At 41.0% G+C, this 25,041-nt stretch overlaps 1 protein-coding gene across 3 annotated transcripts in view; it reads right to left on the bottom strand.

Annotated features, from left to right (window-relative positions):
• Nucleotides 1-24,612, bottom strand: part of TNC (tenascin C) — a 73,981-nt gene extending 49,369 nt beyond the window's left edge. For 2 of the 3 annotated variants that reach the window (XM_035564591.2, XM_035564592.2), the window contains exon 1: nucleotides 24,102-24,498. The gene's annotated coding sequence lies outside the window, so the exon portion shown is untranslated. Of the gene's footprint in view, nucleotides 1-24,101 lie in introns of all 3 variants that reach the window. The other variant, XM_035564593.1, reaches the window with a different exon arrangement.
• Between the last annotated feature and the right edge of the window lie 429 nt (nucleotides 24,613-25,041).

The raw sequence follows: 25,041 nt of genomic DNA, 5'->3' as shown, positions 1-25,041 counted from the left end.
GAAAGATTTTCATGAACAGAGGTGTAAAAAGTCCTTTTGGCGACCAATAAGCCTTTTCATTACGCAGCTTTTCCCAGTGTTTTATCTTTCACCAGCAACTATTTCACACAATACCTTGCATAGGGTTGCAAGCACCTGGCTGGGATTTACTAGCTCTTCCTGAAACTCACTCTTTTCAAATAGCTTCAATATTTCCTCTTCCTCCTCAGTCTGAACCCACTCCTTTCAAATTATATGAGTCAGGGGAGCTGAAAGACATCTGTTGACTTCCATGCGGAATCAGCCGTTTAGCATGCACAGTGAGAACCAAAAGCAGCTAATGGACAGACTAAACAAGTGTACCTCTTAAATGTCATCTTAACATTTGTTTTTCTTTCTGCTCATTAAAATAGTTAGGTCAGTGACTGGGCTTTCACTAATTGTAAGCTTCTTCCACTCTTCTGCTTCCCGCAAAGTATATGGGATCATTTTTCCCATACTATTCCAGCTGCTTTTGTGAAAAATAACAATCATACATCACCCACTTTACTGAAGTAACTTTGTGTAGACAATGTTGAGCTCACAAAGAGTGAACTTCACTCCTTTTTATTGGGGAATAAATCAGAAGTAAACATGCAGCAGTGGAGGCTTTTGTCTTGTGGAAAAGCATTCAGCTTGAAGCCATTTCTAACACTTACCCTGTTTGTTCAGATATGTCTGCAACCCCTGTCTGCACCAGAGGAGATCACAATTAGATTAGATTAGGTACCTAATAACGAGTGACAGAGACAGACATGGTCCAGGCCTCATTTGTGACTCAGGCCAATCCCTAAATAGGGCCGCAGTTCATGAAACACATTCAGAACAATATCTGAAGTGGGATTTAACTTTCAAGCACCCCCACATGTTTGCAAACTGCTTTCCATGCAGTGGGATTCCATGTGCTACATACTTTTTGCCCTGAGACAAGGTTATAGAGCTGAAATTGATGCCTAGTCCTCAGGTAGTTATTTAAGGGACACACTGCTTGAAAGATGCATCACCAGTGGGAAACAGAACAAACTGGAGGTAGCTATGAACCTAATTCTCACTGAATTTCACTCTGAGCATCAGTTTATTTATGGCTTCTGTAATTCCCAGCCTACAAGAATATTGGCCTTGTCCAGACCTAGAAAGCTGATGATAGTCTTTCTGCTAACAGCTGTGAGCTTCCATACCATTTTATGGTGATACAAACTGTGATTTTTGTATATGCCTGGAAAATAAAAGCCCTGCTTCTGACAAAAGCTATTCACTGTTACCTTTGCTACAGATGAAAGCCACATAAATACTATTACTTTTACTGGATACTCATCACATTAGAGTCAGCCAAACCTCTCAGCCTACAGACAATACTCAAGACATAATGTATCTTGGCTGACACCCTTCTGAAGTTTATGAAGGGTGGTCTGGAAGAAGCATTCCACAGTGTCTGATCTGTGACCTCTGTGTTTTGAAAGTGAATGTGATGTCTGAGCTAATTTGGATCAGGTGTTTCTCCTCTGATCTGCCAAGGACCCAGCATGATAAGCTGAGCTCCACTGCTAGATCTGAGATCTATGGAACAAGACACCTTCATACAATTATTTGTACATTAGCCTTATTTTTGGCTGGAAGAACAAAGATGATGTCGTCCCATCCAATATCCTTCAAACATATCTACATAACAGCTCAGACCATGACGGACCACTCAGGAAGGCACTTCTAGAGAAAAATGGAAGACAGTAATTGCCAGGCTCAGTTGTTCCTTCATTTATTTTCCCATCTTCTTCCTTTCAGAATGGTCCACGTGGATGGTATTTAAAAGTTGCAGACATACTACCTCTTGGAGACAACCTTTCCTTTGCAAACACCAGCTGCTGGATTATTTACAGATATCTAAAAGTCTGGTAGCAAGAGTCTGTGAAAGAAGGTGACTTTTCTCATCATGAGCTTGGACATGCTGCAATGCATATAAAAGGAGTTGGGTGATGTTTGTGGCATGTCTGTCAGACATGCTGAGTGACTTGTCTGCCCCAAAATGTGTCCTATTTTACAAGCAATTTGTCTAGTAAGAAATCCTACTCGTTCTTTATGAACTGTGCCCCCTAATGTCTTCCTACCATCCTGACTACAACACAACTGCTTCAAAAATCTTGGCAATGATTATGTGGTTGGTCTGCAAAATCTTCTGCTTGTCATGAAGAACACTACATTCTAACAGCTCCTCTTGTCCCACCCACTTACTGACATCTTTCTATGGCCATCACCCCCACTGGGGCAAGGCTTATATTTTAGTTCTCTCCTTGTAGAGCATCCCATGCCGAAGAGCCTATGGCTGTTCCCTTAGTTGCAACCACAAAATAAATAAAAACAAAAGGTACTGTAGCCTCTTACATCCGTCCTTATTTTCCTGGATGAGGTGTGACTTCCTGCAGGGCTGAATTTTGCAGTCACGTCATTTAAAGAGTTGTGGCTAAAAATTAAGAAGCTAATCATGGCATCTGCAGTACTAGCTGACCCAAAAAGTTTCAGGAAAAGAAAACATCCCATATGAATAGCAATTAGAAATATTAGATGTTATCCAAAGAGGAAAAAACAAAACAAAACAAAACAAAAAGACCATTCCTAGAAAAACACCCCTTAAAAACATGATCACTACCTGGTAATGCCCCTAATAATATGTGGTGGAAGTGAGATGGACTGTCAATAATACAAAGAAAAGAAACAATTTTAATTTCCACTACAAGCCCTTTCACCTGAGGATCTCAAAACGCAACATAGTCTGATTGTCAAAGATGAGAAAATATTAAGGTTGTTTTTCTTTCAGATGTCTCCTCTCCCCTCATTGACATCGTAACTTTTTCAGCACATTTCAATTTAATTAGAAATTTGTTTCTTAATAGGAAATTTTCAATCCATCTTGAAAAAAGCTGAGGAAATCCTGACTCCCAGGAAACACTCAGCAAAGGTAACATGAATATTTTCCTTCCCGCAGATGTATTTGCTGGAAACCAGCAGGTGTGAGAAATTAAATTAATGTTTGCATAGTTTACAGTTCTAGTGTACCACTTTGGTCTCTCTTGCAAATTCAGGAGTGGCAGAGCTGTGAGATTATTTGTGGGCACATGGAGCGATAAATATGCAAATGAGAACCCTGTGTTAGTCTAATCAAAACAGATTGCAGCAATGAAGAAATGGAGGTGTTAAAAAAATATCTCAGCTGTCCTTCTTAAAGGAGACAGAAGGCTGATTAAATTTGCTCAGGCACCCTCTACATGTCACGACTTGGAAATTAGACTTAAAGAAGGCAGGAGAAAAAAGAGAGAGAAAAAAGATTACAAATCCTCTCCAAACAGATACTTCCAGCATCACAGCGGGAGGGGATCAAATAACGTCAGCATATATTGTATTCAAGCACACCTTGTTAAACATGGATGGAAGTATCAATGGGAAGGATTCTGACAGAGGGGAAGACTCATTTGGAGGAGAGCCACAGCCCTCTGCAGAAAACAGAATGGTGCATTTTAGGGCTTGGTAATTGCTTATGTCAAAATAGCTTTCTGTGATTTGTTAACAGAAGAAATTGTATATTTCAATAATTTCCAGCAACGTGTGATCTAGCCATCTGTTCCCTCAAGACTGGGGTATCCAGCAGTGCCTGTGTGTAGGCACTGGCCTCATGATATCACGGTGCTCTTCTCCTTATCTATTGCCATACAGACAAAAGAGTCATGCTGGGAATTTGACCGGACCTGGGGTACTCGCTCATTGCAGACACAGAGAATATGTGCATTTTCTACGAGGAATAAAAGCAGCACTGTTACAGAGGATTAATAAATTGAAGCTGTTTTCCAGCGTGCATTTTTACAAGGAAGATTTTCAAAAGATGCAACCTTTTGAAGAAAAAGTGCTAACAATATAACTTTGCCAAGAGCATGTGACTCTTGAGGCTCCAGGCATCTTCTCAAACAGATGGATTAAGTCTGAAGTAAATTGAAATGTTCACAAAGAAAGAGACTGAGGGAGACTGCAAGTTTTGACACAGCAGGCCAAAACATGAACAGTTCTGATTTCATCATCTTTCATTGCTGTTTCCATAAATTTGTAACTACAGAAAATCATTTTCTTTCCATTCCCAACTGCAACAGGGCAAAGGAATCAGCAGGGAGTTTCAGTGTAGGTCAAACTATACTATGTCACAGTTTAGAGCTGAAATTGGTAATAGTCCTGAAGTATCAGTGATGAATCTTTCCAGCAGACACAACCAAAGCCAAATTGTTGCTGTGCTTTTCTCCTTTATTTACATTGTAATCATTCTAAGGAGAAGATTTTTAAGGCAGCCAAATCTGACTCAGAAAACTGAAAATATAACTCAGAAAATCCACTGTTTTCTCCGAGGCTTACAGACAAAGTACGTGCAAAAGAGAATTTGCAGTTGTTTCAACAACAATTGGGCACCACAGATTCAAACAAGACTTTAAGAGGTGAAACTCCAAGGGGAAATATTCATAATTCAGAAATTTTCTTCAAAGTCTTAAGTCAACTGTAGAAGCAGAGGAAAACCTGTTTTCATAAGTAACAGGGAAGAAAGAAAGAAGCCAACTCCCTTATTCTCAAAAGTTCTATCAGATAAAATGCAGCACGATAGGCTGTAATCCATCCAGGTTCCCAGTTGCACAGTGAGGACTTACCTCTAATTCATGTCCAAACAACTTCACTTCTATCTCTGGGCAGTTCATGAAGAAAATCAGTCCTGCATGTGTGCTAGGGATTCCTATAACATCCCTACATTTCTGTAGGGAGATGTTTTTTGTTTTCCTTGTTTGTTTTTTAATTGAAAAGAAATCCCAAACCTGGTAAACCCACAAGCAAACAATCGATCCAGACCCATCCCCCCTGTTTATAAATGACAACATGCAAAGGCATGGATTTCAATGCCTTTCTCCTGCCCAGCTCCAGATCTGCAGACCGAACCTATTCCTGAAAGTCAAAAGGAGAGAAAGAATTAGCCAAAAAGATCTTTCTGCCAGTGGATGCCCAACAGCGCCAAGAGGAAGAAAGCACTCTGTGGAACAACTGTATGGAGACAGAGGCAGAAAGGAAACAACTGGAATGGAAGTTTTAAAATATGCTTAACTAGAGAAGCACATAATCTAAAGACACAGGGTGGTATGGGTAATAAAATTCACTTTCTGATACAGAAATGATTCAGCAATGTCCATAAGTCCAGAACAAGGGGCCCTTGGCATCCATATGTGTTTTACAGGGGACAGGAAACCTTTTTTCCAAAAGTTTTAGCAGTTAGAGTGGAGAGACAAAGCCTCATTCCCCCATTTTAAATATGGGAAACTGAGACACAAAGAGGCCTGTACTAAGACACCTGAGCTCCTAGAAGCCTCTGCATTAGGACTATGTGTTTCACCCAGGGGAGGTCTCACAAAGCTGAAAGCAGGATCCAGTTTTACTGAGTCTCATCACAGCAGTTCAAGCACAAGCACCTCACAGCACCAGATCCTAGTACCACACTTTCTTTTTCCTTATTCTGCCTTTACGACTTCAATTCTTATTATTTAAGAACAAACTGGCATTTTGTCTTTGATGTGGTTAAGCTCCCACAGCTCAGAGCTCTGGATACATCCTGAAGCCATCTGTGTTTCATCCAGTGCTGGCACTGGATGTTTGCAAGGAACCCCTGTTCCCGGGGCTGAGAACACTCACACATACCAGCACTTTGTACACAGAGATGGGAACTGATTTTCACGATTAATTCATGATTGATTTCTGAGCTTTCCTAGATTAGAGTTGTCATGTGCAGAATGCATGCATTGTATGTTCTGCGAGCCTCATCATGCCACTGTACTTACTACTATAAATAAAACAGATTTTAGACTACCATAAATGAGCCCTGCAGTAGGTCCTGGTGATCATTTGAATTACAGTCAGACTTGTACCTCAGACTGGTTCAAAGAGCAGCAATAAAAAAGATTCACACACACTTTTTGCCCCATCCAGCCCCTGAGGTCCTACATTAAACACCACTCAGCTAAGCCTGAACTCCTCACTCCAGTTAATTTTTCATCTTTGAATTCAGCTCTTAGGTAACATTTCTACTTTTGGGAAGCTGTGTAGTTTCTGGTTCACAGATCCTACTGTACGTCATCTTTAAATAAAACCATTTGGATTCCTTTTAGCCTCCGCCCATTCTACCTTGGCTGAAAAGCAGCATATAGACAGGACTTTGCCAAGGCTCTTTGAGAAGGAATTTTAATTAATTGCTTTGTGTACAATTTAGAATTTAGCAAAGGCTCATATTTCAAAGGCATCAGCATGACAGTGCCACAAAGAGGGAGGAAAAATAACCCACTGAAGCCAACATCCATAAAAATGTGAAAGAGCTATGGTAAATTCTGAATGATAAGCATAAAAGCAGCCCCTTGAGAGACTAAACCTTCTGTCGTACAGTGACTATTTTGAGCTAAATTAGCATGATTATTCCATTATAAACTACTTTGTTTCAAGAGTTTTGTATTCTTAGCCATGGAAAATCTCCCTAGGTCTATCCTTGTTCAGGGTCTCAGAGAGAAAACAGACATTTCTAAACTAAACAATGAGCTTGGCTCTTTTTCAAAGCAGAGCAGAAGTTCGGAGATCAGAGGTGGTCTTCTTCCAGTATCAGTAACATCTTTGATCAGTTAAGTGTTAGTGAGCAAATCTCATGAATTAAATGAAAAATGAAGTCAGCTGGCAGAGATGCAGCTGGGAGAAAAGGACTGCTGAAAACATGCAATAATTAAACAGAAGTGAAAAACACATTATATGATGAGGTGCCTGCAATAACAGGATATTGAACTCAACGACCAAGAGGTGCCTTCCAGTTTCACAGTCCTAAAGACTTTTTTGATTTATGTTTCTTACAAATTACCTGGCTGATGATGAGAAAAGCAAAGAAATTCAGTCTGAATACGCTGCTGCTATATCATTGAGAGCAAAAGAGCAGGAACTCAGAGGAGAGCCAGGTGTATGGAAATGGCACTGTGTTGGGACTTGTGAGATCTGAGGTTGTTCCTAATTTCTGGAATGAGTTTAGCCAAGTCAATTAACATTCTGATTTCTAATAAGTATGTAGAAGATTTGCATCCTAAACAAGGTATAAATAACTGAAACTAAATGACTTAATTCCTTTGATACTTCCAATTTCCTCGAGAGATTCTGCTCTGTAGCAGACTTTCCCTCCTCTCAGTTTTTCTGCCTAAATTCTATGATCTTTGTACCAGAAGTTCTCTTACTGCATTTAGATAGAGTATCCACCTATATTAGAGCAAGCCAAATGTGCTAAGGAATAGTAGCCAAGTGGCTACAGTTCTTAACAGAAGGTTTGATCATAGTCACCTCCTAAACGGACCACAGATAGACAGTAGATAGGATTAGTGGTGAAAAGGGCAAATGAGATGCCTTTGGATATTATACATTCTGGCTGGAGCAGAGCTGCTCTGAAACAACTACCATGTTGTTTAGGGCTGCTGGATATAAGATACTCTTGTTAAGGCCATGCCTACGTAATTATTTATAGAATAAACTCAATGCTTCCTTTGGAGCCATTCCAGAGGCCAGCCACCATTGGAGGAAATTAAATAACAAACCTGTGTTTAACATTATTAAAAGAAGATTAGCCTCATAGCAATGCTCTGTGTTACTGAAGGGGATTTACATTTCAAGTGCGTTCTACACATCCCCAGAACAAGACTGAGAAGAATAATTCCCCTCCACCTCCCACAAGGAACAGGAGCCCAAGAGTGGTGCTTACCGTTGCAGCAGCTTTGCCTGGGCAGATCTGTGTGGCATGAGCCCCCAGGGACTGCTACAGATCTCACCTCCTGCAGAACACCCCCAGCACCCATCCCCTGGCGGCTCACAGCCCACTGCTGGAAGATGGCTTCGGCAGGATGAGGACAGCCACCCACCCGGGGTGGGTTGAGGCATGCTTACAGCACCCGGAGTAGGGTTCAAACCACTTTGTGGCAGGATGTCAGACTAACAACAACCTGGTTTGATCTTTCTGGGGCCTTGTTTGGGGTAAATCAAACTTGTGTGCAAGGAGGAACAGCTCCTAGGCATAGTCACTAGCCAAATATTAGAAGTAACCTGGGGATGCTCCTTCTCCAGGCAGGCGAAGGGGTGGGCAGTTGCAGGAATACCCCAGCCTTTGCTTTCACAGCCAGCACTGCAGGGCAGAAAAAGATGCAGCTGAACCTGCACTACCCTGAGTGTCATCTCCTGCAGATAACTTCAAAGACATAAGTCCATCCTGCGACACTGAAAAAAAAAACCTGCTATTCCTTAAAGAAATGTAAAGGCATGGCTTGTATCGCAACATGACACAATCATATTGTCTTGAGCATAGTGTCTTAATCGAAATGATAACAAATATCAGCTGGGAAACCTCCAGATCAAAGGTTTGCAACATCTGTTGTCCCACCAACAGGTATCACAAGCATTATGCAGAACTCACATTTTCAGGATCAGACCCTAAGGGAACGACATCTGCTGAATCCTATAATATCCCAGCTTCTCTTGGCTTGTGTTAGAGCCTTATGACTTTTTAAACACAGTTGTTTTATATCCAATGTTTACATAAGGAGCCTCCAACGTGGCATTATGTAATAGTTATATATAGCCAACTAGATTCGGGAAGAGACCCATACTAAACACAGGAATCAATAGCTTGTAATAACTCATTTTTGGTACCGCTGGAATTGGTAAATTTATCCAAGTTCAAACTGAATGAAGATAATTGCTGACTTAGATGTGCAATGCAGAAATATTCAGTCTGTGCCCATAATTTGGTGTTTAATTTCTCATGTGCTGTATTGTTAATTGTGCATAATTAGAAACAAATAAATGGCACATCTCAATCTACGTTGAGTATGTCTTGCCTTACAGCACGCTCCTGGGCTCCTGACTATGGATAACGTGACTTGTACCAAACATACCTCCAGCTCGTGACTTGGCAGGATGTTTTCGTGTCAGTTAATTTTACTTCATCAATGTCAGAGGCCTTTCCTGCCTTTTCTTGGAGACCGTATGGTCTCTGCTACTATACCTTATATCCAGCACAAGTGTGCCTGGGTGGGAGGCTGCATCGCTCTCCACGTCTTGCTCTGCATTCACAGGGAAATACAAGCTATGTCTTTGCTCTGACATTTCAAAGCACCTGGCTAGAAAATATCCACGTACTTCCTGAGAGTGGCTGTAAAAAGGATATTCTAAGAATACTGATGCTGTCAGATGGTAGTGCTAGAAACCCTGAGAGCACTGAGACAATACAATAGTGCTGCTTCTTATACATTAGGGAGGGATGCGTGCCGCCTTCTGGCAAAGGGTTAGTCTTGGGAGCGCTGCATCCGACGCCAGAAACATTCCCAGAGCCAGCCCTTGGCTGTCGAAGCTCTGAGCACCCAACAAAACCAAGACAGACAATGGGAGCTGTGAGTGAAAACCAGACTTGCTCTGCGACTGCAAACCTGTGCCAGAGCTCCCTGGTTCCAGGAGGGCAACGGCCCAAAGGCTTGGTCCAGCCAGCAGCTTTTGAGTGCACAGCAGGTTATTTGTGACCAGGAAAATCTGCCTCTTGTGCTGAATTTCCATACACTTTTAATCCCAGTGACTGAGGAAGACGTTGGCAAAGCTTATGCCCCGCTGAAGGCAGGCGAATAAAGCACCTCGCTGCAAACGGAGCCTACCATTTATTTTGGGTGTGCGATGGAGTCTGAATTCGTGTGATAGAGTAATCCTGTCGATGAGGTCATGTGTTCCTCTGAAGGGGCTTCGTTGTACCCTGGGTTAGTTAGCAACGCTTTTTCTGTTATCAAGCATCTGATTAAGTTCACAAAGGAAGGGTCTTTAAAAAACAGTCTCAGGCAGAATCGAGAAGTGAATAAATAAATTGTTGTGTTGTTTTTCTTTTTCCTTTTCATTTTATCCAACAGGAAAAACAGAGAGGAGTAAGATGGGGAAGGGGCACCAGAGAGGGAGTCATTGCTCTCAAATGACAGAACAAAGCTCTTAATCTATTTTTAAATTTTCTACAGCACCCAGCCCTGTGGCAGGTAATAGTTATATGCATCCATATGGCATGTTTCACCTTGAAGGATCACAGTGCACCATTCTAATAGTAAAAGCCTTCCAGAAGCCATCCTATACCACTCACTGCTGGAGTGACACAGAGCTTACTTTCTGCAGTAGTGAAATCCTTACCAAAACACTGGAGGTAAATTAAAACATACCCCACATTGTTACTTGACTTGGAGAAAGACTCAGCCCTTTGTATAAGAATGTTTTGCACTGCGGCTCAGACACCTTTTGTAGTGTTTTGTAGTACCCCTACACCATGTGCCAGGAATAGCAGCTCAGCTCTGACAGCAGGGAAAGAATGAATTTAGCTAAATCATCATTAATTTCCCTTACAGGACACACATCCAAGATCACCTTAGATTGTGAAGTCTAAGAACAGCAAAGCTCAAGATGTTAATAAGCTGTAAGACACCTGTTATTAAATACCTGTGCTTATTAGAATTATATTAATTCACATTAGGTATTTGGTTACATCAGTGGACCACTATATTAGAAAACAAACAAAAACCAAAAACCTCAGCTCCTCTCCTTGTGGATTGTTTCATTTAGTACTTCCCTGTCCTCTCCATTGGTTGTCTTGGCAAACAAACAGCTGTATAAATGTCGGCTATAAAAAAAAGAGCAGTAGAAAACAGCTGTGACCGACTGATGACAAAGTAACAGATACAGCTGATTGAAAAATTTTTCACAACCCTTACTTTGCCATTGAAAGATACCATTTTTCATTCAATTCTGAACACTCAGCAAGAAGAAAACTAAAGTATCAGCAGCAATTCAGGAGTTCCCTTTCTCAACAAGAAATTCTATCCTACACCTGAGAAACCATTCTGAGGAAGTCATCTTTGAAACCAGTAATTTTTGTTCTGTGGGTTTGCTTTGAACAAAATGGCATTTTTGAAAGAATAACTGCCTCAATCATGTCTTCAGCCTTCTTCTTCCAATAAAGCACAGCACGCTGGACTTCAGTTACTAAATGAAAAGTAATACTGAAGTGAAACTACAGTGCTCATGTGCTCCTCCATCCCAGGACAGGAGAAAGAAAATGAATCTTATGTTCAATTACACCTCTAAAAATGGAAGGGCACCCACAGGGAAGTAAAGGCATGTTGGTGCATTTCAAAACACCATTAGACACCAAACTGAATTTTCAGGTACCAAAATACTTCAAGAAGAGTGGTACAAATGCTGATGAGCTTTTTACTGTTGATGGCCAATTGTATTATTACCTTCCTGTTTCTGATCATCTTGGGGACACCGATTTTTATATTTGCAAGGCAAGGCCTGCTAATTCTACAAAACCCACCACAAGTATTGTAGCTGCTGGTAAATAATACGCCCTCCCACACCCGCGGCATGCTTGGCAGGAACCAGCCTTGGCTGAAGATGAGAAACAAACAGCTTGAAAGCCTGTGAAAGGAGAAGAAAGAATTGCTGAGGAGGGGGTAGGTGGGGAAGCAGAGGGGGCAAATACTCAGATGTCTCTGTTTTCTAATGGGATTGTACTGTTCTGGTGTACCAGCCAACCCAACTGCCTCTTTCCCTACAAAGCATGTTAGACCAGCTGGTGAATATGACCTGTGGCACTCCAGTGACTCTCAGCAGCTAAAAATATGCCTTGGCGTTACTTTTTGTAAAAAATGCAGTTTTTGTTTGAGGCAAAATGAGGATAAGATCACATAAAAATGATGCCGCTCAATGAATTTATGTGAATAATGCAAACTGCAGTGGGTTGACTGAAGCAATGTCTCGCATGGCTTATGCTGCAGCTCCTTTCTACCTCAGGGCTGCAAAGCCCAGGAAATGAAAATGTTCTATCTACAAAATAATTTTTTTTTTTTTAACAGATTAAGTGTATTCTCTTTATGATGTAGAGAGATGAAACTGTGAATGTTGAGCTGAAAAAGCCAAACAAGTGTTCATTCAAATCAAACTTTTTTTTTTTAATATATTCTAGCCATTTGCAACAGCAGTTTGTATGTTGGTATGACTTGGGTCCTGCCATGCAGGCAGCCCGAGAAAAGGAGTAAATATCCTCTGGATTTGTCCTGCTGGGACATGTGGGAGGTGACTGCAGGCAAGGGAGCACACAACTCCCTGCTGCTCTACCATAAAGCTGTGGTTTGTGGTGCTGTGAGGATGGACATCTTGGAGACTCTCCTTTATGAAACTGGGGAACACAAAGTGCCAGATGGACCTACTGGGGAGTCAACTGCTGACTGATGGGAATATTAAGATGGAAATAAAATTTGAGATGAACTGATGTATAGGGCAGCCAAAGAAAACATCCATCTGGGTGTGACAGTTCAATGGCATGGTGAGGAGTACGCTGCAGCCTGGTAGTGTCATTGCAAAGTGAAAAATGAACAGGCCTCCCACTGAATGGATTCCCCAGACCTGGAAAAACTACCTCTCAACAGGAGTTGAGACAAAAGCTTCCCAACCAAGGGTCTGCAGTCTCAGTCTTTGGAACTGTAAGAGGAGAAATGAAGCTAAATAGAGCTGGCTCGTTAGGGCTGGACGTGTGGGGTTCCCACAGAACCATGTGCCCCCGGCAGAGACTCCAGAAAGTGCTCACAACCTTGGGATTAACCGTGGTGTGGTCTCGTGGTTAGAACCCAGGACTGAAACTTAAGTTTCCTGAAATGATTTTATAAATTGTCTGGTATGTCTCAGTTTATCCATTGGTAAAACCTCACAGGGGCAGCATGCTTCTTGGTGAAATAAGTATTCCAAGGACCTCACGGGAAGGTACTGTCAAATTCTTATTTCAATACTTAGACACTTTCCTGAAGACTGCTACAGAATTGCCAGAAAATATACATGGAACAAAGAACTGGAGAGTTATCCACTACAATATAAGGAAGAAAAAGAATCTCAGAGAAATATCCTTGGCACTGGAGAAGAAAGTCTGACCAGAGATGTGCAGCAAATATGCAGATAACTACATGACTGCTGGAAATTCTAGGGTAACAATAAGAAACTGAATACTTAATCTGAAGCCAAACCATAGGATGTGCCAAGCCAATTACCAGAATAAAAAGATGAACCCATGGAAATAAATGATAAGGTTAACAAAACCCACAGAGAAACACACCAGAATTTGAGAAAAATCTGTAACTGAGACAAAATAGAAGGTCCAAACCAAGTAAGTTATATCTACAGAATGCCCTTCCATTTATAACAGTCTCCAGACTGTTTTATGAAATCAGCAGAGGAGACATTCATGCACACACGTACACCCAACCTTCCTCCACGATGAGATGTGTCCACCGTTGTGTAGCAACGTCTGCTGCTGTTACACAACTGCCGTGATTCATGCTTTTGGGCAGGAAGCAAAGAAGAATTCTACATCCAGCTCAAACCACACAAGGAATTTTATCCAAGCCACAAGAAACTAGCTAGTTATTTTAAGGGGTAGAATACTCAAATGTGTCATATATAAACTGAAAGAGAGAAACTCAGAAGAGGTAACTATAGGAGAACCAGCACCAACTCCATCCAGCCTAGATCTCAATGACTGAGACGAGGCACAAGTTAACAGGAAACCCAGTGTGCACTTGGGGCTTGTTTTTTTGTTAAGAGCTCAGATACCTGAGCATCAATTTTTGGAAATGGGAACTCAGAAAAGAGAAAAAAAACAAGCAGGTCAGTGAGGTGCTTTTGAGCTGCATTCAGACTTATGGCAGGGTGCACAGCTATCGGCCCAGTACAACAGTTTGCTACAAACTTTTGAGATTTAAAAAAAAAAAAAAAAAGTAAAAAGAAAGGACTATGCATCTGCTAAACACTTTTTTTTTTCTTTTTTTTCTTCCATCTGCAAAGCAATCTCTGCTCTTTATGTAGCTTTCAGAGCTGGAAGAAAAGAGCCTCTGACTGACACAGCCTAGACGAAAACAGTATTTCCTTTTCCAATATTTAAAAACAACAACAACAAAAAACAAACAAAATACCACTTTTCATAACAAAAGCAATTTTTGTACACAGTCTCAAGCAGAAATCACTCTTGCCCCTGAATATGTACTGTACCTTTTAATGAAGCCTTTCTAATAGCAAAAGCATTTGCTTTCTCTCTTGGCTTTTTTCTCCCCATAGCAAAGACATATGTAGAACTGGAAAAGATCTACAGTTTTCTAAACTTGTCTTTGGAAATTTTCTTTGCCAAGTTACACTTTGTCAGGAGCTCATTATTTTCTGGGTAGACACTAGAGACTTCACTTTGAATTATTTTGAGGGCTGTGCTGATGCTGTTTCAAACTCTGAGATTTGTATGCTTTTTTGCATGAATCACAGCAACTTACATTCATTCCACATACAAAGCTCTGTTTAATTTCCAGACCCTTCTCCATAGTGTTTCTCCCAAAACCATCCCTAGGTTTTCCACAGCCCATTTCACAGAGTGGTTTTGTGATAAGATGGGAAGGAGAGGAATTCAGGACTTCTGATTTTTTCCTCCACTCCTTTCACTCACTGGCTCTGTGATACTGGTCCTCTCTCCATTCCACATTTGCATCAAGACCAAGACTGGCTCTGAAATGAATTCATACAATTCTGTCTTCATTTACACTTTAGAGGAGCTGCCCTGGATTGACAGTGAGACTGCGTGTGGCCCAGCAAGCTGGACCGTGCGGGATTGATGCTATCTTCACCAGCAGAAAAAACAGAGCTGGACTTTGCAAGGCTAGAAAATTTTAGACCTCCTGACCTCCATAATGAAAACTAGAGAGATAAAGTAAAAAACAATGTTCTCTATAGAGTACATAGGTCTCAGAATGGTAACCCAATGTTAGGCTGAGCAACAGTTTCCGAGAGCAAAGCAGAAACCAGTTCTGGGGATAGAAATGTGGACAGTTTCATTTGTTCCTTGAATTCACAAGTGAGGTATCAAGTATCTTTTTTTTTTTTTCTACTGACAACAACAGATAGGAAATGAATCACCAATACTACTGCCAAGTATAATACGAATATGTGAATAAATAGGTGAAGAGGTGCAGCTATAAAAAGCAGGTGCTAAATTCCTCATCTTACCAAAGATGATGGTGAAAACTACACTGTAGAAAATAGGATCTTTGCATTCATAAGAACCATGAGCCATTGACACATTAAACAAATACATGCATAGTATGCAGGTGAATAGCTTAAGCACACTGAGACGACATTGCTTTTTTTCAGCGTCTCTGATGAAGCTGTTTTTTAAATTGCTCGTGCTTCTGAAGGAAGAGGTAAGCCAAAAATCCACTCCATACACCCAACATCACATTTTTTCCATATTTTAAGTGAGTTGAGCTGAAGGAATGTCACGTATATAGGCAAGTGAAGTGGAATTCTGTTTTAATGGCTTTGCTGTAAGTAAGTGCACAAATAATTTACATGTGCATTGGTCTGGAATAACAAGAAGTGTTTAAGAAGTATGAGTTGCTAGAGACGATGCTGGTCAGCAGGCAGCAGGATACGTTCAGAATTCATTGTGGTTATTCACATGCAGTTTGTAATTTTATTTCAATTTAACCATGTGATTCTTCTAGCACTGCAAATGACACCTCTGAACTGTCTCAGAAGTCAGCCACAAAAGCCTGCATTATTTTTAGCAATCAGAATTATTATTACTTGCCTCCTGTCATTAAGCAGACTTCGGTCTTCTTAACAGAAGCTGGGGAAGCATATAGGTAACCCATCCACAGAAAACTCTTTGTTTTTCAAGCAATTATTAGTTTGTCTGGGCGGCTTTTCCTCCCCACCAGAGCTCCTCTGTCCTTGGTACTAGCATCTGAAATGTGCAGAAATGTGCACTTTTTTTCTAACTCACAAAACCACGGAAGGAGTTCCTTGAAATCTGACTTCCAGTAACAGCCCCCAGGCTAGCTGGCTGCTTGGCCTAGTTCTGTCAGCTGCCATAGCATCAAGAATCTCCATGTTTGGCAAACCAGGGTATGGTAGCAAATTTTAGTAGAACAAAATATATAACAAAGAGTGATGATGAAGTGAAATCAACCATGGTGTGGCAAGACAAAATAAAATACAAATTTAGGTTCACAAAATATGAAGCAAATTGAGTGTAAGGCACTTGAAAACGGAGAAGGGGCCGTTTCCAAACAGTCCTGTCAGAGGATTTTTCTTAGTGCTCTGATTTAAAGCAGAAGCACTTACATAATGTAATGGAAAATACAGTCATATACACATCTCTGAGCAAGTGATTAGTTGCAACGGTGACTGAACTCGGACAAAACTCTGCCCTGCTGCGTCAAATGTCAACAAATTGGGCACTGTTACACTAATGGGAGACTTGAGAGACCTCCACCAACAACGCTCTGACCTCCTTTTCTTAACCCGCAGTGACTTGAAACCTGTCTGTGTTAAAGTCTAAGCTGACAGCAATTTGAGCCATGGAATAAAAGAAGGGATGTGGAGCTCAATTATCCAGCAACAGATCTCCAGTGAAATCAATGCAATTGTGTCACATGAGAATTTGGCTGGCAGCCTCCAAAGTCTGCAAAACAGAAAACCATCCCCTCAGAAATGCATGCTGAAATGAAGCAGACAAGGAATAATGCAATGAAGTGCTGCTTTATGCATGAAAAATGCTCAGTGGGTTCTAATTTCCTCTCCATGAGACTGGTCCTTCCCCATGTAACTCCAGGAGCAGTACTCCTGACCTAAATGAGCACAGACCAAATCAGATCAAGCCAAGGCATCCTCTGCAAAGAGAAATTTCTCTGCTGTATGATTAAGACAATGACAAGCAGGTATACTGTAAGTATATTCAGCACCCCATGTAACTGCTCATCTCAGCAGAACAAGCTGTGTCTCCAGGTGAAACAGATGAAGTTAGATACAGCAGACTTTACTTTTATTTGCATTAAGGCCCCCTTTTTATCAGTCTGGTAGGGCATATTTATAGGATATAGGATTATGGCATATGTAAGGCGTATTTATACTTATCAGAATTGCACATTTTTACATCAAGTGTGATGCAAGTATAAATCTGGAGAGAGATACAAACACAGTTTAAAGTCTCCTGCATATGTTCTGAGCAACATAACTTGTACAAACTAGAATCAAGCCACAACCTAGAAAGCACTGTGTTAATTCTGGATCATTTCCCTTTTCTTACAGATGAGCCTTCACCCACATGAATAGTGCCGGCTAAACCATAAGTAACGTGGAAATGTTTTCACAGCCAAATCTGGAGGGATTCTAACAAATCAAAGCAAATAAACTCATTCAAAATGACCTTCCTCAGCACTGACATGGCACTACCATGTCATTGGTAAGCACGGGGCTTCTGCAGAACACAGATGGGACAGTGACACTGAGCTGCTGCAGACACAAGAGGCTAGGCTCCGTGTCCACTGATGGGGAAAGCATGGGCAGGCACACAGGCTTGGCTGGTAGAAGACTGGTGGTAGATTTCCCTCTTTCTGCCAGTGACCCTCTCAAATCCCAGCGTACTGTTACATATAATTAACAGTATATGAAATAATAGCCTGAGAACGACAAGAAAAGTGTAAATAGCATCTAATGCATTTGAGCAGGGCTCTACCTCTCCAGGTCCTTCATTCTTTCCATCAAATCTGGAACCACAGCACTTGTGGTGCTGGATCACTGTGATTGACTTGCTAACCTGTAAAGTGTATAAGTCTACATCCTAATTAACACTTGGCAGTGGAAATAAAAATTCTCTGGCTTGCAGATGGTATATCCTCCTATAAATACTTCACTTGGGCACCTATCTGGAAAAATAGATAGGACATTCATAAGGAGTGCTCACTATGGGAAATGCTAGCATTTTTTCCTGGAAACTATTTACATTGCCAAGATACTTCAATAAGAAAAATGATCTGAGACCTTTCCCTTAATATGCATCCTGTTCTCATTTGACTTGTAGTCTACAGTGTGCAGCATTCATTCTCAGTCAGACGTGAATTACTGCAGTACAAGCAATGCAGAAGGGAAGTACAAGCCACAAGTAAAGGAAAAATATGCGTTACACTGTGTTGCACTAAGAGGAATGGATTGCCTATACATCACAAGCTACCTTTATATCTTTCTTGGCATAGACCTTTGTCACACAGCACAGAGAAACTATTTAGGAGGATTCAGCATATCCAGAAGAAGCTGGTTTTCCAAAAGAACCAGTAGAAACAAAGAACCAGTGCAAAGTGGACACTGAGCTCCTTTTGAAAGCCTGACAAACTGACTTCTGACAAAATGGGATCATGCCAGGCCAAGAAGGAAGACAGCCACTAAGGTCTTGTACTGTGCTGTACAACACATACTGCAAGTAAAGCTGCTAGCCTGTCCAAATAAAGGCTTTTCACCAGACCAAAGAGACTGAACCCCACAGTCAAAAGCACTCAGCTCGCAGTTGGCTGTCCCACCTGCTATCCCCGCACCCTGCCTTTAAGGCAAGTCCAAAACTGATTGACAAAATCTGTCTCTTCACAGGTCTTACAATTTCTTGGGAACAAGAAGCAAACTTCTTTCCTGGAATTAAATCTTTTTTTTTTTTAAATCCCTTTTCAGCAGGCAATCCTTAATGGTGGAAATAACAACTTAGCCAGTTCTGATGAACACAGAGGGAAACAATCTCACAGTTTAATTTCTGTTTATAGTCAGAAGACGTTTACATCCCCTTTTAGCTTTGTGCTGCTAGAATGTTGTAAAAGAACATTAGTTTAAAGAAGAATCAAGACAGTTTGGGTTGATATTTTGGTTAATATCCTAATGCCATAAAAAGTTATTATTTGGAACTTTAGGTTCACAAGGTTATGATGTCCCGGTGCATCTTGGGAAAAAGCACAAATGCTCAAGTACTTTGTTAAAATAAACCCATTACAGTGGAATTTTCCTGGGCACAGAATTTCAGACTCCTTTGAATATCTTGGCCAATATCTATACACATATAGTCAATGCTACAGCCTGGCATTGGGAAGAGGCAGACTACTACAATAGACCCTTGTCATGCCTATGATTCAAGCAACTGGTTTTGAAATTTGTTTAAAAAAGATTTCTGTTCCACCACCCTGTACTTTCTACTCAATTACTAAAAGGAATATGTTTTCTAAGCATGAAACAATATCATTTTTGTCAAGGGTTTGGAAATTGAGCACTTATATGAATTGAAGAAAGCTTCCTTTCTCTTCCCTGTGCAGTTCTGGTTACAGGGAAAGAGCTTTCTGTGTGAGTAATTTTTCTAAGTAGGAAGCAGAGCTCCCCCATTGCTAGGGAAGAATGGACCTCCAGTAGGCTAATATGTGATGGATGACTGAATGCAAACTTGGCAACGTTGTTCTCCGCTCCCCAAAGAATACAAAATGCCACAGGCTATTCGTACACAGGGACTCGCTGGTTGGAAGTTCTGAAAACTTGGCAATGTCCCACCTTAGTTTAATTGAAACTACAGTGGCAAGACAATTAAGGATGTGAATTTGGAGAAATTGCTTCCAACAGGATGAATTTATCTTTGGAGACTGACTCATGCATAAGTGAAACAAAAACATACATGGAAGGTTATTCTTGTTGACTCCATAGCCTGAGCAGCAAAATCTCACATTAGCTTTTGATGAGTGCTTTATGGGATATGTCAGCCCTTGTATATTAACTGGTATTCTTTAAAGACACTCTAACTACATACACATAGACTAACTGAAGCTTTAGAGGTTATTTTGTTGTTATGTCAGCATCAGGATATGCAGTATGTAGGAGAGAGAGAAACGATGCATACAGAAATCCAGCAAAATATTATATTAAGGCCATGCATATAATTGCACATATATCATTCCAACACACTGTAATGAGCTTTCTCCTACTAGTGAATGTTAAAAAGAGATACTAAGTAATTGAAACTTTGTACTTTCAGCAGAAGGATCCCTACTATATTCCTTCTTTTAACGCCCAACTACTTTCTGCGGGACCGAGAGACATCTCTTGTCAGTCAGAATCCCTTTCTGCCTCCCCCTCCTCAGCCTGCCCACTCTGCACAGTGCAGTTACATCATACGTTGAAAGATTTCACTAGCTGGAAGAAAGCCCAGTTTTTAACTTTTCCCACATGTGGAAGGCATTTAACTTCAGTTCAGATTGGACAGAGGATCGAACGCACGAATGGACAGTGAGCGCTGAGCTAGGGGGAGTTTCACACTTGTATAAAACCCAGAGCTCAGTGGAAACTGAGACAGCTCAACATTGTCTGTCAGGGCTGTTCATTTGATCTTCTTCCCAGTACTCCAATTGCTTCTTCTTTTCTCTTCACAACACAAACAATTTTTTTACTGCTAATGATAGCAATTGTAAGTTCTTTATGTCAAACAGCATCACTTACCATGTCTGTTCACTCTTTGTAATACAATGAGATGCTAAAATGCTGTAGCAATAGTAATAACATCATCAGCATCTAATAAACTCCTACAAAAAACCAACAACCCGCAGACAGCAAATCTACTTTGATACCAAGCAGTTTAGTCAATTAAATCACATCTTATAAACTCAAAAAATAAGGGATGTGTACAGATCACTTCTATCTCCCAAGTTCAAGTTTTGATATTTTCTGTCCAGAACTAAATGTTACATGTCTTACAATTCCTTGCACCAGCTTTGCAAACTTCTGAGTTTGGACAATGATAAAATATTTGCCCATTAATTTAATAAGCTGTGACAGCTATTTTCCTCAGTTTCCTGATTTGCTAACACTGATTATTCTGAAATATTACATCAGCCACTTCCTTAAAACTATGAGGGGTAGCTACTACACGTAACAGTATTTTCACATATCTATAGTTTATAGCCACTGGTTTTGATGACAATGATCAGTCCTTGAGAAGGGTGCACTAAAGTCACACCAGAAATCAAGTCAGAGAAAGTACATGTTGGTAAATCAGAGCACAATTTGAAAGCCCAGTATCTCAACCTGCCACGGTTCGAAACAAATACCTTTTTATTATTGAGAAGCTGGGATTTCTAACTTTCTAGTGGTACAAATCATTCATTTCTAAGCCTGGAACTTTATGAGACACCAGGCTCTACAAATGTCCCTTGCCCTTCAGCTCAGCAGTGCTGTGATGTATATTTCCAAGGTTGAACATATCAAGTCACAGACTTCAAATTAGAGTAATTTTTGCTACTCTGAATTTCTCATGTTTCACTGTGTGCCATACATGCAGGACAGGTAAATGTGTAGCTGATAAAAAAGCAGAAACCACTCTGCATTTAAACTTACTTCCAAGTATAATGTCCAACTTAGACAGATACCAGGGTTCAGTAATGGAAACAGCCACTGAATGAAAACTCTTTCTCCCTTACAGATTTGCCAGTGTGGGACATCCGTTTACACCAGACAACTATTTTATACAATCCAGTATAATTCGTTACTGCTTAGCACCACCCAAACCTCTTGACCACACCCTACAAAGCTATAGGAACAGATTAACTGTCACAGGAAAAAGGCAGACAGCAGCACAAACAGGTCTATGATTTCAAATGGTTTTGCCAGAGCGATGAAAGGGTTAAAGCTCTGGCTCCAAAGCAACATCACTGTTTCAAACACACACTTGCTCCTCAGTTCTGCTTTGCTCTTGGGAAGGAAAGGATGAAAAAGTCCCGAGAAGCACAGGCCTTCCCACCTAATCTCATCATCTTATCAAAAGTGAAACAGTACTCAAGAAAAAACTTTGACAGTCTCTTTACAGCAAGTCAGAACATCTTCACATTCAAATAGTCTTCAGCTTTTTTTAGACACTTTATAAAAAGCAGTAATGTTAAAAATAAGCTACTCCTAGCTGAAGTTTGAACACCTATAGAAATACTCTTCTAACAACAGGATAGTTACGTTTAAGTGAATACAGGGGAGACATGGTCCACACTTAAAGAAGAGGTGGGATCAAAGAAGGAATAGATTTGCATTAACAAAGACCTGCAGCTAACAAATTACCTGTAGCTTTGCAGAGCACTTTTTAGTCTGAGTATAGGGATATTTCAGTTAAGCTCTAGCATCATTAAGCACTTATAATTCAACGGGAAGATTGGATTTGGCTTGTTCTCTTATCATATGTCTATTTCCACAATGTACCTGGATGAGACTTCTGCTACAGAATACCAGATTCCCTCCAAATGAGACATGACACACTAATCTGCAGACTGTATGCTTTTCAGCAGATCCTTTGGCTCTCCTGTGGCTTTGAAAACACTGATAATGTAACGGTAGTTAAAGGATTAAGGACTGGAACTTGCAAAGAATTTTCTGTGGGCTGGAAGGAACCAGAAGATAAAATTAATGACTAAAGGACTGTGGCAAACAAATAGCAATTTGCTGAGGATAGCGATGGTGATAGGGTCAGTGACAGTGGGGGCAAGCAGTGCCCTGTATGGCATCCCTCTTTCCTCTGCCTCTTCTCAGCTGCTAATCCCCCTGCTCAATTCAGATGCACATCCTTCCCTGAGCAAGGTGCAGAGGTAGCAGCTGCAAAGGGACTCGCCCTGAACTCCCTGATAACTCTTCAAGTGCTTTCAAAATTCACTGCCAGGGAAGGTCAACTGCAGATAGAACTTGTCTCTTACTTTGGCTAAACGCTTTCATTTGCTCCCATGTTTCTATTAGCAGTAATAAAAGAAAAAAAAAAAAAAGACCCCATAACCCTTTTCTGCAAGTCCTCCTAGAATTCAAAGCATGGTTGCTACCCCCCGCTGTCCAGCTCATTCACTGACTACAGCAACCATAAGGTTTCACAGATCTAAAAAGGCAAACGCAGAACCTCACCGTAATAAAAAGGAAAAAAAAAAAGTATAACATTAATGATAAAGTGTGTAAAATGAATTTTTACTAATTTTTTTAACGGTGAAAAAACACACAACAGCTTGACATGAAGGTTTTTGCCCAGTCTATGCACCTCATTGATTTCTATTCTTTTTCATCAGGAAAATCTGATAAATACCTTCCTATGCTTTTTAATTCCATGTCTCCACTATGCAAGGGGACATGCCCCAGTCCTGTCAATCTGATCGTATCTCCTCCAGCATGACACAACACAGACTTTTCCGAAGTTTAGAGCAATTACCAAACACTCAACCTCCCAGTAGCCAGAGAGCGAATTAGGTAGGGAAAACTCTGCAAAGGTGATGTAACACAGACTTTTGAGTAAGAAGGCTTAAGTCTTAAATGAAGCTAGGTGCAATGGCTTTCTCCCAGTCAGTTCCCTGTTTTAAGTCAATTTGAGGCTAACTGGGGAGTGCAGAGGCAGTGACGCAGAAACCTCAGTGCAGCCGGCAGCAAGCAGTTAAAGCAAGTGCCGGGTTTTTCCATGATGCTGGAGGATTTCACTCTCCCGCTGCCCAGAACCCACCCATTTACTTGGCAATAAGATACCAGTTGAATCTTCCTTTGTCTTTTGCTCCCCACAGCAGGCTTGGATGTTACTGGACTTCTCAAAGAAACTGGAGCCAGCGGGGGCAAGGAGGAAGGTGACAAAGGTTCAGAGCAAAGCAGTGTGCAGAAGACAGATGGAAAAGGAAAAGGGCCAGATTCTTTCCCAAGTCACACACAATAGCAAAGGAAGAGGAGTTACCTGGGAGGTTTAAGAATTGCAAGTGGATTGCACCTGGTACACAATGTGAGGATGGGGACACATTTATATTACCTGGCTAGCCAAGAGGGAATCCCAAATCTGATTTTCTACCCAGCCTGTCAGTCAGGTTTCTGCCCATATTCCTGTAGATGTCCAGCTTTAACTAATCCATCCTTCATTCACTCACTGGATCAGCTTAACATCATTGAGAAGTTTCTTACATTATCATTGCATTGGATCATACAGACAAACCAAGGCAGGCATGCTCCAGTTCAGAAATTTTCCCTCCTAAGCTCCCTGACTACTCAGGCTGAATAAAGTCCTATCCATGAGGGTCACAACAGAAGGCTGTGTTATTGCAAACTTGGGTGGGAGAAGAGCTCCTGGGTTTTTTAATTCAGGAAGGAAGCAGACTTACCTTACAGACTCTGACAGAGATTAGATCCTGCTGCGAGCAGCCTCCATGAAATAAAGATGTTAAAGTCAGCTATCAGCTTCTGACTTTGTTGCCGTCCTGTCAAAACTCAGAGAAGTTGTGATGCCTAATTCTGTGTGAGTGTGTGTGTGTGTGTGTGTGTGTGTGTGTGTGTGAAAGAAACGTTTGACAGTAAGGCAAACTGGTCAGATCAGCCAGATTCTGCTGGGTTTATATAGCTGAGCTGCAAATCCTGATCCTTGGCTCATTCCACTGTAATAGGATGCCTGAAGGCATTTTTTTCAGTTTTGCTTTAAAGGAACAGCCTCTCTCTTTGGCTTAGCTTCTGAAGAAACACACACGCACTCACATACACACACTGTCATACACAGACACACACACAAAAAAAGAATTTGCATGCAATTTATGGCTAAAGAAGGAAACCCCTGAACCATTAAAAAAAAAAAGTCAGCTCAGGGCAAGTGACTCAGAAAGCAGAATATTTTCCTTACAGCATCAGCAAAGTACATTATCAGGAGTTTTAAACCCCTCATTCCCATTATTTCAACATTGCGAAAGAGTAGCAAACTTAAATAAAACCAGGGGAATCACAACCAGGCTTTCAGTTCCAGAAACTCCTAGAGAACATGCTAGGACTAACGAGCAGTTAGTGCAAATCAACCCCACTTCACTGGAATCAACTGAAGAAAATCAGATTTACACAAGCTGACGATCTGGCACACTCTAGCATTTTTAAGCTTGTGATGTTTGCATCTCAGTGTCCTGCTTCTGCTCTCTCAACAGCTGAAGGGAGAAAAGGGCAGAAATCAAGAGAAAAGTTTCACAAGCAGAGTCCTAGAAAGATCCTTTGTTAAAAAAAAAAAAAAAAAAAAAGAGAGAGAGAGAGAGAAAGGGAGATAAAAGCCCAGGGAAGAACATGGGA

This window comes from Cygnus atratus, chromosome 19, assembly GCF_013377495.2.
Source record: "Cygnus atratus isolate AKBS03 ecotype Queensland, Australia chromosome 19, CAtr_DNAZoo_HiC_assembly, whole genome shotgun sequence".
Lineage (NCBI taxonomy): Eukaryota > Metazoa > Chordata > Aves > Anseriformes > Anatidae > Cygnus > Cygnus atratus.
Note: the sequence above shows the minus strand (reverse complement) of the source record. Positions and strands in the feature narration are given on the sequence as shown.